General features: G+C 38.8%; 1 protein-coding gene across 2 annotated transcripts in view; it reads right to left on the minus strand.

The window, feature by feature from the left end:
• The window catches only part of Sb (serine proteinase stubble), a 324,909-nt gene that overhangs the window by 153,455 nt on the left and 153,782 nt on the right, over positions 1-17,672 (minus strand). The gene's annotated exons all lie outside the window — the stretch shown is intronic.

Raw genomic sequence — 17,672 nt, forward strand, 5'->3', positions numbered from 1 at the left:
CTAATCGGGACTAGACCTACAGTTTAAAGTGGGATCCGAACAGGGGCGGCGCCAGAAATTTTCGACCGGGTGGGCAGAAGCTCCTTATTGATAGATTAGGGTGGGCAGTATAAATGTAAGACCATATATAGTATATACGTATGTGTATGTATGACGTATGTATCACCTCTCTATTACACTACCGATTTTCCTCTTACTTCTTTTCCCTTTCCTTTTCTTGTTTTCCTCTTTATTCTTTTCTAATCTATTTTCGCATCTTGTTCCATTTCCTTTCGCTTTGTCTCTGAAGGACACAATTATTTCAAGGAAGTGTTTACCCATGCGCAGCCATACCCCAGCCATACATTCTAATCACATTCTTTCATGCATGTTTTAATACAGTGAAATAAATGTGAAGTAGGTTTAAGCTTGTGTTGCAAATACAAGGCACATACTTGATTTTATGTATTCGGCGACAATGATAGAAAGTGCGACGGTAGATAACCGTGAAGTTTCTCGTAATTTAAATGCATGTTCCTAAGCATAGTATTTTCATCGTATGCGTTTTTCACTGAAAGAGTTTTCTTACTCCTTAGGGGTCACTTTTCTTAGCTTACAAGGTTTGTACAACTGAGAAATCTATCTGAATGTTTGTAGTGGTGGCGATTGGGTGCCAACATTTGAGGGGCAAGGACAATATACTTTTTCTTGGTAGAAAAGGCTTAGCATAAAGAGGCCATAGTGCGGGGGCAAAATGTGGCGGGGGGAACTGCATCCCCCACTTCCCGGTCCTCCTAATCGCCCGCCACTGAATGTTTGGATTAAAATGAACGTCTTATTAGGAATGATTTAAAACACACACAGAAATCAAATTCTTTGTTCATTGTCCATGAAGTATTCCTAGGCTAATGAAAGGCTATTTTGACAGAATATCACTCACAAACAAGTAAGATCGAAAAATCTGTTCAGAATTGAAGAGATTATTAGCTAAGTTGCTATTCATTTTCTGAATGTCATGTTACTAATGCGGGAGAAGCAATACACGTATGGTTTGTTACATGAACATATTTTTTGAGGTAACAAAATGATTTAGGACACAAGGAATTCATCGAAGTTGATCACCGTGCCAGTAGTAATTCATCTATTTTTCATAATGATTTGGGTTGCATGGCGTGACCATTTCGAATACACTAGAATGTCAACCTCTATCCTGTGCAGCACACCCTGGAAACTTGATTCTTTCAGGCAACGAGTCCCTGGCGCTTGGAACCACTGTCAAAGTAATAATTTATGAGGGTTTGTATTTTGAGTGTCAGCTTGTGTTTGTTTTTGCCCCTTCGTAACTTTAAATCTAATCACCATTGAACCTTATCGTCGTCATTATCAAAATTAGCAGAAAAATGACTTTAACCTTTAAACAGCCAATGGGTCATATATGTTTGTTGCAGAAAATCTATTCTTTGAAAACAATGCAAAAGTTTGCGCTCATTTTCCAAAATAACGGGAGAAGAGGGAGCAAACAGCAGATTTTTTTTTTCATTGAAATTTGGGGACTTGGCCCCTCCCAACCCCGTTTTTCTCACTTGGGCTTTCTGAATTGTGCACGGTCGCGTGCTCCGATGATTTTGATTCAAACAAAAGTTATCCGAAGTAGATTGCTCAAATAGTCTCAGAGATATAACGTTTTTCTGAAATAAGTGTAAAAATTTAAAAATCGCGCGCAAAGGCCGCGGCGAGAGAGTGGTTACTTTCGAAAACCGGCTCGGTTGTTTAAAGGTTAAATATAACAAATCAACCACAACTTACTCTTCCAAAAATGGAGTTGCATTAGTTCATACCTATTAGAAAGTTGAGATGGTAGTTTCAATTGCACAGCGTTTCATTAGTGGATCAAAGCAGCTAATTCCGTGAACAATGATGTTGTTTTCCGAAAGTCTCAAATATTTGTCTCTGGCAATCACCCTCCTAAAATGGACGCATCTTCTGTGGTGATAAAATGCCACGTTTGGTGCGAGTTCTTTCTGTATATTTTCCCCCAAAGGCATAACGCTGTTGCATTATAATGAAGAGGTCCTGTGTTCGACTCCCCCTCCTCTGGTGGAAGCACAATGCACACTGGTTCCACGTTAAACTGTAGGTTTAGTCCCGATTAGCCTTTCTGAGCATAAAAGTGGATTTAAAAAAAAAACTAATAAAATCGTCTTCTGGATACTTCGTGACATAACTTTTTTTTCTTTACTTCAGCTGCATCTACAGATTCTGTTGACATTTTCGGCTGATTCATATGGCAAAATTTATGTGTGGGACGAGGATCTCTAAATAGGATAAGTCACTCATCAGCAATTGAATAATTCTGTAGCTTTTTCCATACATAACTATTAAAATTTATTCACTGCAGTATTTTAGTAATTATTGTGAATCCTTTTTATTAGTAGAATGAATATAAATTTGTTATTTCGCATACCATATTGATATTTGAAGATAACAAGTATATAAAAATTGTAATGAAATAAAAAAAGGGACACTTCTGGAATTTTAATGCCGAGCTAATTAAAAAGTCAAAATAATGTATTGTGTTGCCGGAGGAAGTAACGCTAAGATGATGATTTTATTTGTTTATTTAGAGATTATTTTAACCATACCCAGGCCGGGATTTATATAAATATGTGGAGGCCCGGAGCTGCAGTTCTCAAGTTCAATCTAAATTCTGATCTAATCTTGATCATACCCTGCATAATTTTGAGCCTCCTAAGCTACTAACTGCTTTTATTCATGGAAGTATTAATTTGATCACAGTTTTTGTTTCAATAGCTCTAGTATTTACTTTCACTTTCTAATGACAAAATTGGCTTTTTATGGGTTGATAATATGTGAATATTTCAAGCATAGATAATATTTACAAGTAAAATATACATGTTATGAACACCAGAATACAGTTATTTATCGAATTATTCATATATCTCCAAGTATATGTACTTATTGAATTTGATTGGGTGGGCAATCGGGTGGGCACAGAAATTTTTGGGTGGGCGCTTGCCCACCCGTGCCCACCCCTGGCGCCGTCCCTGGATCCGAACCACTTGTGCCTCCACCGGGTATCGAACCCGGGACCCCTTGATTACAAGGCGACGACGCTACCACTGCGCCATCGGGGAGGCCGCCTTGATTACTCAAAAGGCGACAGTGTTAATCAGTACGGTAACGGAATTGTCTGTTTTATACATATATAATCCATCTAACCAGCCGTATCTATGAATCTATGAATAAAGTGAGTTAGAGCATCCTTTGCACATTGTTCAAATCCAACATATGCAAATATTTTGCATCTTTCGTCTGGTGCACTAAAGCTGGAAAACAGTTTCCATTGTCATCGGACATGTGATATCGACTACAATGATCAAACAATTTAAATCTGTTCTATTCTCTTTCTCCGACGTGGTGAGCGCGCTGGTGTGGAGTTTCGAATGGAATTCTTGTCTCTGATTGTTGCTTGTCGTTCTGGTCAGGCTCGTAGCCAGACAGGAGCCAGGGTGGCTCAGCCCCTTCTGGAACTGCAGTCAGCCCCCTTGGCACTGCCGTCAGCCCCTTTGACATTAGGCTAAACTATTTTTTGTAATTTGTTTGCAGTGAAGAGTGAAAATGTAGACAGCAGATATTATTTTGCTCACAACTTTGATGAACATGAACAACAACTAACACATTTGTTTTATAAGAAGAAGTTTAAGTAGCGGCAAGTATTTAGAAGATTCTCTTCTCTATACTCTGGAAGGTTCTTTCACAGGGAGCTTCTTTATCTGTACCTTCGCTGCGCCTGTTGCAGCCTCCCGTTTTGACAGAAATCTGTCACTTTGATGCCATCATGCAAATTCCCTCCGCAGCTGTGTCAAAGGTCAACAGATCCCAAGCTTTCGGAACGAAGTTTCAGTGCTTCCGCCGGAGGTTGAATGTACTGTAGGCACTGTGATTAAATATTGTGATTTTTTCTTGTGTGATATAAATATCGGTATCATCAAAAGTAGTATGGAGTGTGCAGTAAGGGATGAATGCAGTAGCAGTCAACACTTAGAAAATGGATGTTTTAAAAGACATAGAAAAAATGTAATATTTGTATTATATTTCTAAGTTTTATATAACTTAATACCCCTCCACACACACATAATTTGCCTTCATTTAATACTGCGAAACTTTTGAAAACTGGACTTTGTTTACAAATCTCCCCCCCCCCCCACCCCGATAACCCGTCAGCCCCCTGTAGATCAATTCTAGCTACAGGCCTGGTTCTGGTGTAGCGAAACCTGATGATGATCGAATTGATAGGTGGCTCTTCTTACTGCTGTCACAAGAAGGGCAAACCTCAATGATTTCGTAAAGAATACTCCTGATATAAGAAAAAGAACGTACAAGATAACTCAAGTATGTTCCATGAAATATTAGCACAAATGTCTAAATTCATTGAAATATGTTTACGGTTTTATATAATATAAATTCTCGCGAAAGATTTGCTTGATAATTTAATATATTAACTAACAATTACAGGATTATTCGAGAAGGTAAAATACCATATAAGAAAATGCATGTATCTCAGACTGTGAAAAATGAAAATAATTGCATTGGCCAATATTACTTGCAGTTTCATACAATTCGCAACAGTCTGGCAACAGAGATGACACCGATATGCAGGAAAGCGTGGTGGTTCAAGTCATCGTCACGTGATCAAAAAATTTTGTCTTTGAATTGCTGTGATAGCACAATTTCAGCAGTTACGATCGAATTTTAAACTGTAGACGAGTATCGATTAAACCTAACTGGCCATAAACTAGAATTCAAAACGATCAGATACCGCCCGTGCGCTACAATAACAGAACGCAATAGAGGTTGGAAAGTGTAATCATTGTGTTTCTTCTGTCAGAAACTCCTTTTTCCTTCATCATCAGTATTTCTATTTGTATTTTGGTTATTTTACAAGTGTATGTGTTTACCTACGTTTATACTTTAACTTTGAGCAACTCTTATAACAGAGTTATGCAATACACATATAATTGTCTACATGCTAAAGATATGTGCGTAAATAAGTGAGACGTTACGGGAAGAAAATGCCGGCATCTGCGCCATGTCACACGCTATCTCGGTCCAAAACCAAAACGAACGCACTGTATTAGTAGAATCTAAACCTATGGTCCTCGACTTCGTAGTTCCTTGTGTTAGCCACTTCATCGACGTAAACAGCTCGATAGGTAAGTAAACAACTTGAAGTAATCGATAGGCTTCAAGTTCGATTTCCACATTCCACTTAGTCTGATCCCGTACGCTCCTGCTGTACGTACAATATAGATTTTGCCCATAATTACGAGATATCAACAGTCGCTAGGGCTTCACCATAATTTAATGGTCATCGCTTTTTGATACTTGTTACTCCGGGTTCAGTCTTGACTGGGGAGTAATATCGGTTTTGAACGAGCACTGTGGGGGCATCCGTTGAAAAGGCCAGATAAAAATAATGAAGTCAATGAATGTGCTGACCAAGCGACACCCAAGGACAAGTCACTTGGCAGGACTTAATTTCAAAGCATTCCACAGTATGGAATTTCGCATTCACTTATGTTTTCTCATTAAGACGTGGCAAATGTGTTTTATTGGTTGACGCATGCTCAAAATATGAACTCCCATTGCCGGAAGAAGCAAAATATCAATAGCTCCATAATTGTCTTTACAATGCTGGAGCTGTCATTGAGTTCGAACACGGAACCTCTCGCACCAAAGGGGAAAGCGATAACCATTCGGCTAGGTGGAACAAGAGCTATACATGGTCCCTACAATAGAAGACGTCCATAACATACTGCATAACGTTGTCGCCTTGTAATCAAGACTGTTCGATTGATTCCTGGCGGCGGCAAATTTCACCTCGAGTTTAATTTTAAACTGCACGTCCAGGTCCAATAGGCAGATAGATATCTGTTCTAATCAACTTGGCATATATAAAACACCATGGCTAATAGTTTTTATACTACATCGTTGAATTTCAGTCGATCTCTGTAAACTCACTTGCAAATTCAAGTAAGACCAAAATGCAGTTTGGCAAAGTTAAGTTAAAAAAGAGAGAGCCTAAGCAAATCAACCTCAGGATTGAATATTTGAGAATAGAAGATTATGCAAGCTAACGAAGCTCTGACATCTGGATCCATGGCCAGTATAATCCTATATGGGTCTCTCGTGTGTGCTGTCCATACGTTTGTGTATGTCCCTTCATCTACGTATTTAATTTTATCCACATTTATCCTCATCTTCGCAATTAGCCAAAGGTGGCAGAAACGCGAAATAAAATATAGCAATTTATTCATTCATTCGAATGGGTCTAAGGTGAGATTCAAACACTCTAATGTGCCTACAACGGTAATACTAGAACCAAGAATCCATTGCTTACAAGAATACAGACAGAAGATCGATTTATACCGATAGTTCTTTATTCAGAGTTTTCTGTTATATATAATTATTTCATTAACTCTTACAATGTTCATTGTTAGTTGAGGTTGAGACAATGAAATTTCTTATTTAACGATCCTTTAGCTATTCAGGTTAAACGATGAAAAAGGATGAATTATGATTACATGGAACGAGCGAAAGAACGAACAAAATGAAACAGCCTAGTCCTGATCGGATCTTGAACTCATAACCTTCGATTGAAAGATTTTGAGTAGATCAATTTACTAACTCAGCTTTAGCGTAACGTCCAACGAAATAATGGTCAGGCTCTGGATTTGAGTTTTATGGTATCAATATGTATCTTAATTGTGCTAATACACCATATAGTATCCATTCATTACCACCATCGCTATAAACCTGGTAACTTACACATGGTAGGCCTACTTAAAATAAACAAAGGGTAAACAAGTTTCGATAGGCTTTTATAATTGCCTTCTCCACGTGTCTGCCGACGGGTGTATGTAGCCTCACGGTTGATGCGCCTGTATAAAAGCAGATCTTTACTGGAGACAACTACAATCCTGAGCTTGCAACACTTGCGTAACGGGATAGCACAGTCCGTTACGCGGTTTCCATCTCGCCCCCTCTTTCCCCGCTCTTGGTTGGATGACCACTGTGGAGGGGTCAGTGGCAATCATTTAGTTCCATATCATCACGCTAAACAATCAACATCATTTTCGGACGCTTGTTTCCATATCATCACCCAAAACGCTCAGTAATGACCCCGCCTCGCCTCTGCTATCGTTTCGTACCGTTAGGAGGATAAAAGCTGTGCATTATCTGAGCTTGTACGTGCTGTTGATGATACAGCCGATTACGTTCATTGAAATTTAACCCGAATTGGCTCCCTCCCCCCCCCCCTTTCAGGAGCATTTTTCTTCTCATAGTACGCGGTTTCTGCGATTTCATTGACCATCTTGAGCTCTTGGATGGAAAACTGAATCCCGGACCCTACATTTGAGGTGATATTATTATTATTATTATACCCTTTCACACTTCTTAGCTTGTTGTGCCATTTTTATGCCTGGATATCACGCCAGTAACCTGAATGAATTCCAATGAGTTTCCTCGTGGCCGTCAAGGCCAAAAGCTCTTAAGACCCACTCAGACTCCTATCAATCAGTTCCTCTGGCTAAAAGGCAGACAATTGGAGCACAATGCTGATTGTATAACCCCTGAGTATTTACACATGTGTCTCTGGTTTACTTCGCGTTGCCTTTTGGTTTTTAGGCTAACCACGACTGCGAAGATCAGACCACGTGGAAGCCTACTAGGATGACTGGCCATTGGATTGAAACCTGATATCTCCTGAATACCATGACACTTCGGAAAAGGTTTCTTTTTATTGACATTGAATTAATTATTTTACCGTTTTTTACGTCGCACATTTATGTTGTTTTTTCTCATGTACCAACAACTAATTTACACGAACATGAACACTAATCCACATTTCAAAATATTTAGTGATGATTAACTTACAGAGAAGAATGTAATGGCCGAACAAGTAGTAATGATATAATGTTATACAACAAACTGTTCAAGCAAAGTGTAATTAGAACTATCCAATATCACTCAACAGTTCAATTCGTGTTCATGATGGTTTTTTTTTATGGTTGCATGCCAACAAAAATGCAGATTAATTCCATGATTTTCAAATGTACTAATCATAGGCGCAAGTCGGGGGTGGGGGGGGGGGCGCTCCCAACCCCAAGTTTTAAGGTTTATTACACTTTACAAGTTAAGGGTATATATCTGACCTGAGAAGCAGAGTAATTAAGAGTAATTTTTATGGTTTTGTAACAGTAATTTAGCAACGCTATTTTTATGGAGTGAAAAACTTTTGGATTTCCTTTTGTCCTATATATATAAAGAAATGATAACCATAAAAACATGGTTTCAATTTCGATTCTGCCTCGGGCCCAAGCTAGCCACAAATTTCGCCCATGCTACTAATATACTACAGGTTCGTTTATGGTCAATCTGAGGAAGCGATTTTGATTGTCGAAGGCTAATTTGAAAGGCTTTGTCATCACATAAGTGTTATGCAGCATTTTCTGTGCAACAATCAACCAAGAAACGTTCTGTCAGTTACCTATTTATCATTTCATTTTCCCAGTGTTTTTTTTACAGTTTAAAAATCCTCAGGACTGAAGAACCTTGGTTTTCAAATTTCGCGGATGGTCCATGGAAATAGAAATAGCTATGCATGAAAGTAAGGCTTCCTTCTTTAAACATCTCGTATATTTATTTACTTTTTTATTACTCATTACTCATATTTGCTAATCATAATTTCCCGCATAAAGTCAATTTTTATGTAAAATTCTTTGGATTGATCCTTACGAGCAAAAGTTTGAAAAACACTTTTGCGAGATTCTACTAGGAATATTTCAATCTGAATTTTGACAGAAGTGGGAAACATAAACAAAAACAATTTTTAAGCATACATATAACAATCCATAAATAGTACTCATCAAATATCGAATACTATGGAAGTCATGCATGACGATGAGTTTTCTGCGGGATGATAATACTTACCTTTTAGTTCTGTCTACCAGAACGAAGTATTATGAACAATCCTTTAATGAACACGAACTCCGTGTGAAAAATTCCACTTACCTGGAATCACAGAAAATAAACAATTAGAATTCAGAGTTCCTTACACTTAAAAAAGTAAAAATATAAATTCCCAAAGAGTTAACAGACAAAAACTTTCCATGGGGTAGCTATTATTGCCTAATAAAGTGTTTTGAGATTATAACTATAGTCTTATAAGAATGAAAACATAGTAACAGATATTAAACTTAAAGTTGTAAATTGAATTGTAAGTTGTTTTTAATGCACAATGCACGACAAAACATTAATAACACATGTTATTTCTAAATTATTAACTTTTTACAAGAAATGTGAAACGTGTAACTGTAATACTGTTGATATTTGAATATTTATATAATTGATGTTCATTTTTTTAAACATGTTCTTTGGATCGGTTACTGCAAATTGATGTATAATATCTGAGGTAAGAAGTACAGTCAGAAGTATTAGTAGCCTGTATATATAACATATAAATAAGTCCTGCCACAGTTATGTATAATATTTGAGCCTTTGGTTGTAAAATTAACTTGCAAAATAAAGAGTTTTTGTTGGTTGATTCGTTCATCTTAATGGAGTGTGTAATTTGACAATATAATGAAGAATTGTAATTTCATATGAATAGATAAAATGAACTTTTGTTCGTGATTGTATAGCGATATTTAGTTCTGCTGTGCTTATGTCCTTACACGACTGTAACTAGATATTTCCGCTGTATTCAGTATTCCAATTAATGAATTACTCTAAAAAGGAGATTGAAAATGTGCGAAAAACGCCCTTGTTAAATATTTCCAGCCAATATTAGGTCATGTACACACTTTTTTGCTCAGATGATGGCGAATTTTATGCGTTTTTATGCGATGTATTACGCTCCAATGAGAATAACAATGATATTAAACGGCGGAAGCTAATTATCCGTATTTTGTGGTTCACGATGGAGAGAAAAAAATATTTGCTTCGGTCACGGTCCGTTTCTTCACTTATTGTTCGATATTTTTCTTCTTTTGCTCTTCCCGTTCTGATCTTCGCCTGGTTTACATTGTTATTTAGCCCCATTTGTGCATTTAATCCCACATTAGTCTTTTTTCCTGCATGGTTTGTCCTTGTCTCAAGTTCTACGGTAATTACTGAACGATCCTTGTTATTGTTCATTCTACTCCACTTCTGAACAGGCATTTCTTTTGCTTTTGTACACATTGTGTCATGCACGTTATTCAAGGTAGTTTCAATTATGGTCGCAAGCAAAGAAAATGCTGAAAGATCGAATTAGAGAAGGTTTAATATTATTTTGAGATTTATTTAACGGACTTATAAAACATATTAGTGGCCTGGGGCATACCCTGGACAGCATCTATGGCCCAAGTTGAGTGAGTGGCTGAGTTTTAGTTTTAAGTCCACTTTATGCACAGAAAGTGTTCGTCTGAGATACACGAGTTTGTTTATGTCCACAATCCATATTCATTCATTCATATCATAATAATAAACATGATCATAGTTAATAAAGCATCAATACTATTTTTATAGTCTATTATTTTAATTTCAGGTTAAAATTTCTTAGTACTGCAAATTGATAGACAACTTTAAAAGCTGAAAGTTGCTCTGAGCTATTGTGTTGATGAAGTTACCATGAAATTTCTTATGACTGAGAACTATGAGTGAATAGATATAAACATTAAATTATTATCATAATATCTCCGTTTCAGATTTATTACAGACTTTGCACTCTTCATATTTTCAATATTTGATTTGTTCTCTCTCTCTCTCTCGCTTAAAGAATTGCGGTAATAAACAGTGAATTTAATAAAATACCCGTGGCGTAACAGCCCCTGAAGGCCAGAGCGTATCTACCTCGCTCTCACTAGAGGTGGGAGAACATCTAACCAGTTACTGGCTGACGTGTGGTCAGCACGATGAACCTCCAGTCGTTGTAGGTTTTCTACGACCGTGTTACGCCACTCATTCGTAGCTTCCCAATTTCCTCACGATGATGGGTGGCTACCGGTCCCATACACAGGCCGTAATCTCACAAAAAGTTGCTACCCTTACCTGCGAGCGTCTCGTAGTCGGAGCCCAAAACTTGCGCCTTAGACCACACGGCCACGACGCGGACATGTTTAAAAATTATATGAGAATTGTTCTCCCCTACTCGAAAGACAAAAAAAACAGCGGCGATGTCACCCAACGAAAAGCCGCTTGGCAGGTCTTGGCCCCTCTAAAGGGATGTTGCGTCTTAGTTTATTTTTCAATTTTGGGGAATTTCCTATGTTATAATTGTGAAATTAAAAATATTATGTAAATGACATTCCAATATGCGACTGATATGGTTGGCACATAAAGGCCAACTCTGCGACGCGATATTAGCATTTACCCAGTATTTGCACCTGATTCCTCGGCGTCATATTTTAAGAGTATTAGTTGTGAAGATATAGCTAGTGTTACTGGATGTCATAAACGAACTAAGCCTTTCCCACTTATCAGAATTGCAAAGCGCAGGCGAAAAGGCTGCAAGGGACTGAATCTACAGTCTAATTGGGACGCGAGCTCCAGAAATGTGCCTTCACCATAATAATGTCGTCAAAGAATTTGGTTCTGGTAGGTTCAAGGGACTGTGCTTCACCGATAACGGCTAGAAAGATTCTCCTTTTTTGTTTCTTTCAGTCTTTATTCCTCTATTTTTATATCCAACTTCTTTTCTTTCTTCTTCTATTTTCTCTGTTTTCTAGCCCTTTCACTCTTCCTCTATCTTATCTACCATATTTGTCCTTTCATTATTCATGCTTTATTCCACTGAATTCCTCTCTCTCCTCGTTTTTCTCTTTCATATTCCTATTCCTACATTTCTCTCTTCTTTCTCTCTCTTTCGTTCCATCTTTATTTCATGTTCTGGATTTCTATCTCTCATTCTCTCCCTCTTTGCGATACGAGAAATCATTTAGGGTAACACAAGAGCGACGTAAACTATCCAAAATAAAAATGGAGTAGGATGGAGAGTAGGCTAGAACCTGCCCTTTTCCATTTGCTGGTGACGCTCCCTCTTTATCGGCCTATACCCATAACCCCTTAATAACATTAGCCAAAATACAGTCACCGGCAATAAAAATGGGACACATAGATCCTAAAATACACGCTTCCCTGCAATTGTCGTTGAATATTTGCTATTAAAATCCACTTATGTCCGTAGAGTTAGGCAACACTCATAACGCCTTGCAGGGAAGCGAACATTTCAGGATATAAATGTCCCATTTTTATTGAAGGTAACTGTACAATCATGGAAATTTCTGGGTTGTAATGATGTCATGAATTTTTGAATGAGACTATTAAAACCCAGAAATGTCCGTGACTGTACTACCCGAAACCCAACCACATTCACCTAAGGATTCCCTGAAGGGAAATAAATCTTCGACTTAATAAAACTTAAAAGGGTAACTGAAAGGCGTAAAACAGGTTCCATCCACTAAGGAATTATGTTGCTTGCAGAAGTTCTGCCACTTTATTAATTGACCACTCCTTCATTTTCATGTGGCGCCGGGCAACTTAATAAAACCAGTTCCATTGGTCCACCATGCTGCACAACAGCGCCTCTCCCGGGTATTCCCTGAACCGTGAAACTAGAACCGTGTGATCCTCAACATTTTAGGCAGGCAAAGAGTATTTATCATGGTCATTTCGGCCACTTCTGTCTCGCAGGGAGCCAGTTAATGATAGTCGGTAGACATCAGAAGTAGATCCCATGTCTGGGAAAAGAGTATTGGATACGATACTTGGCAAAAACTATTCACGAACTGTATGTTATGCTACTGCAGTTGAAAATAAACCATTGTCTATCCACTGTAAGAACAAAGTTGACGCAAACAATACAACGTGATTTCCGAGAAACACTTCCTTTCCTATTTGTTGGTTTCGATGTTATCTTGCCTGTAAATATACAGCTCGTAATATAACGCTACACAACTTCAATGCAATAGCTACTACATACGAGGGGGTATCCAAAAGTTTTCATTATCACCTTGAAATAAAAAACATACAATAGTCACTTGCAGTGGTCAAAGTTAGTTCTTCTCTACATAGTCTCCCTGCAGAGTCACACATTTTTGCCAGCGTATCTTCACCTGTTTCAAGCCCTCTTTGTAGAAGTCCTCCGCTTTGCTCGAAAACCACTGTTCCACTTCTAAAATGACATCCTCTCTGTCGTCAAATCGCCGACCACGAAGTGGTTTCATTATCTCGGGAAAGAGGAAGAGGTCGCTTGGCGCAAGATCAGGCGAATAAGGTGGATGCTGCAAAGGTTCATAGCCTAAACGCTGGGCGGCGACAACGGATGCTTGGGCTGTATGGACGGGTGCATTGTCGGCCAGGAGACGGACGACTTTGCTGATCATGCCACGGTGTTTTTGTTTCAATGCATCACGCAGTTTCTTCAGAAGGTTGCAGTAGTAATCGCTGTTGAGGGTTTCGCCCTTCGGAAGATAATCGGTTAAGATTACCCCGCGGCTATCCCAAAAACGGACAGCATCACCTTAACGGCAGCTTTCTGGCCCTTCGCCTTCTTGGGAGGGGGGAGGATGGATGTTTCCACTCCTTGCTCATTTCTCTGGTCTCCGGATCGTAGAGGTCTACCCAGTACTCGTCCATAGTGACGAGACGAGCAAAAAAAAAAATCTTCATTCCGCTCCAACAGAGTCAAATTCTGCTGGGAAAAGTCGTGGCGAGTTTGCTTTTGAAGATGTGTCAACAAGCGAGGTACCCAGCTTGCAGACACTTTATACATGTGCAGTTCCTCATGAATAATCCTCCACGCACTTCCGTAACTTAGTCCAGTCTCCGCCATCACCCTTTCCATGGTCGATCTTCTGTCGTCGAGGATAACGGCCTCCACCTTCTTCACCATGGAAAGATCATCCTTGATTGAGGGTCTACCCGCTCGTGGCTCGTCTGTCAGGGACATGTGACCAGTTTGAAAGTTCCTCTTCCACCTCACAACCGTGCCATATGATGGGCTTTCATCCCCATAGACAGCTTTCATTTCGTCGTGGATTTGGCGCGCGTTGTTGCCCTTCAAATGGAGGAACTTTATGACACTTCGGGCTTCAATTTTGTTCATCATGCAGGTTGATCTCTTCTACAGCTTGTGGAAAGAAAACTACGTTCGACAAAGATTTGATATTTGCAGAAGTAAGCATGGCAATGACACTGATTATGCACAAAAAGTTTCATGTAAATGTCTCTATAACTTCTTTATAATAATTAAAACTTTTGGATGCCCCCTCGTACATTTAATGATGTGGCTTTATCACATGTACTGTATTCCAACGCAGCTGTCATTCGAACAACCAATAGGATTTCTCGAAAGTCACGTGGATTTGCTTAACTTAACTTTATTATTACAGCGGATAGAGAACGTTTACGTCAACCTCCGTAGTTGACCATAATAAATAAGGGTTTTCTTCAGCCACTCCAAGAGAATACTTGGATTAGAGTGCTGCAGGAAGAGGATTTCGTTCGAGCGCCAAATAGTTCGCACGGAAGACGCTAGATAGCGTACGGAATTGCGAGTTTCATCGCTCGAGCGAATAACGCTCGAACAGGTAAAACGAGTATTATACACTCGAAACCCAGTTTTACACGTACAACCGTAATTTGTCTGTGATAGTGGACCCTCCAATATGAATCGTGTAGTGAAGGACGCAGTGAAATTGAAACTTAAGTGAACGTAGTCATCATCTCCATGTTAAAATGTAGTTTAGTGTATCTTATCAATACAGTGATATATTTAAATGAAATAGATGATCATGTGCTGAAACTACCAAGGTGGGTATTTTACTAATACATGTCTGCGATTACTGTCACATTAAAATGATAGTATTCGAATGTATAAGCGAGAGAAAGTCGTCCCATTCAGTACTCTAACTGGGATGGTATACCTCTGACGCTTTCGTTCCGTTTAATTAACACTTTTCTTTCCAATTTTTGTCCTGTCATCTTTCGTGTAGCGAATACGCCGACGGTTCCTTGATTCCAATCTTTTTTTTTTGCACGAAACATTTTGGGACGCACGTAACAGGGCTTCACTTTTTTTTTTTAAGACGAGGTGATAGATTAGCAACCAACGCGACTAGAAACTGTTTATAAAATGCCATTTTTTTTACATGTTCTTTTACAGTGGCAGAATTATGATAAGGAACTTTAATACTTCGAAATTAAGATGCCTAACCAGTGAGATCTCACTTGACCATGTTTTCAATTTTCGAGGCATGGCGGGAGAGAGGGAACACCATGAATGCGAAAAAACACCTTTTCAATTCGCTTCATGCATTTCCATGCAGCGACATTGAAAGTTCAAACATTTTGCATTCCATTTATAAAACATTTTCCCCGTTGCGAAGACGCAAACTCACAATGCAAGAGTATAATTTATTGTAGTGATGACTCCAAGTTAGGTTACCTGCGTGAAGGCACAAATCCTTTCAAGAAGTTACTGTGCAAGATCACATTGCACAAGGAGTCACAATCACAACGTTTGTGACTGAGATTTATCCCCCAGTGTTCCTCTGGACCCCCTCCGGACATCAAGCCTCAATTTTTCACGCATTCAATCCGGACATGCTAATTAAGACGAATGATGCAACTTCAGCAAACAGAAGCGCTTAACTCGGTTAACAGTGACGGTGATTTACAGACAAGATCTAACAAGAAAAAAATATGTATTTGTAGATTCGCTCGTAAGAGATAAAACTCCAAGGAATAGAGAGGAAGGGGGGGGGGGATATAACCAGTTCGTTTTATACGGCACGCCTATTTATCATAAGACCAGTCTGACTTCTCTTAATGATGTCCAAAAATTGCAAACATCATGTCACGGATAATAAACAAAGACAGGCGAAACGAGGCCATGCCAATTGGTCAAGTCTGTTAGATTTTCATTGTTAAGGGAAGCTTCAGTCGCTGCACTTATAAAATAGGCAGGAAAATTAACTCTGAAAGGGAACGACATAGGTTATAACAGAGATACCAAAAGCTAAATGATGGATAATGTGACCGGAAATGAACAAGCAAACATAACACTGAGGAACAATGAAATTTGCCGCGACCAGAAAACAACATATTTCTATGTTTTTTGACTTGCTGAACACGAAAATGATGTTCTTTTTCCTCCACCACGTCTAGTTTTTGAAATAACACAAAATTGAAGTAAATGTGACAAAGCTTTTATTTCGCCATATGATATACAGGGATTATTCAAGAGAACATGTTTTTCCTGCGTAATATAAAGAAAGCATTGTATCGACAACAAAAAAGGGCAAATATTGTTAATTTTTGACCAGATAAGAAAAAGAGTAGAGAAAAGTCTGTTAAAGAGGCAAGGTGACTTATTGTACTGTGTCTTTATCAGTTGCGTTATGTTCGCTGGAAGTGTAGGTTGTGTGCTTCATTGCGATTATTTTGTGTGGTATTTGAAAATAGTGCAGTGATGCCTCGTAACTGTGTAAATTCACCCAATCTGTTTTGCTATGTGTGTAGTGAGTTCACGACAAAATCCCAACGAAACTCAAATTACACCAATAGTGAAGAAAGCTTACGAGCTATATTTCGGATGCAAAATCGAAGACCAAGATAAAGGGTGGGCTCCTCATGTCTGTTGCAGTAGATGCTCGCGATATTTACGATGGTGGTTACGCTGTTCCCATGGTATGGTGCGAACCTCGAGATCACGTTACTGATTGTTACTTTTGTTTAACTAATGTTACGGAATTCTGAAGAAAATTCAAAAATATCCTACAGTATCGAAATTTACCTTCTGCGATAAGACCAGTGCAACATGATGAGACATTACCTGTTCAAAAGCCACCATTGGAATGGTCTTTGGAAGAGGTAACAGAAACTTCCTCAGAAACTTCTCTCGGACATGATCCTGACTTTCAAGAGTCACGGAAGACACCGCATGTTATAACCCAGCCAGAATTAGCTATATGATTTAGTACGTGATTTGAACCTTACAAAGAAAGAAGAGGAACTGCTCGGTTCAAGACTGCAAGGGTGGAGCCTGCTGGAACCAGGGATAAGTATTACATTCAGAAAACGTCAACTAAAATTTTCTTCCTTTTTTGCTATGAATGGTTCCCTGGTATACTTACTGCAACAATGTCAATGGATTAATGCAAGAGTTGGGAGAAAAGTATAAATCAGACGAATGGAGGTTGTTCATCGATGCGTCAAAAACTAGCTTGAAGGCGGTCCTCCTGCATAATGGAAATGAGAAATCTTCAGTGCCAGTTGCTCATGCGAGTGAAATGAAGGAAACATATAAAAATATTGCTTTGATTCTCAGAAGTGTTAGCTACGACAAACACCAGTGGAAAATCTGTGCTGATCTGAAGGTACTGGAAATTCTTTTGGCGATGCAATCAGGTTTCACGAAATTCTGTTGTTTCCTCTGTCTATGGGACATCAGAGCAAAGGACATGCATTACAAAACTAAACACTGGCCTCCTAGAGAGTGATACACACCTGGTGAAAAAAGTGTCTCTCACAAATCTCTTGTCGACGCCAACAATGTGTTACTCCCCCCCCCCTCCTGCACATCAAGTTGGGGTTAATGAAGAACTTTGTGAAGACCATGAACAAAG

This window comes from Lepisma saccharinum, chromosome 1 (genome assembly GCF_977018435.1).
Source record: "Lepisma saccharinum chromosome 1, izLepSacc3.1, whole genome shotgun sequence".
NCBI classification, from domain to species: Eukaryota; Metazoa; Arthropoda; class Insecta; order Zygentoma; family Lepismatidae; genus Lepisma; species Lepisma saccharinum.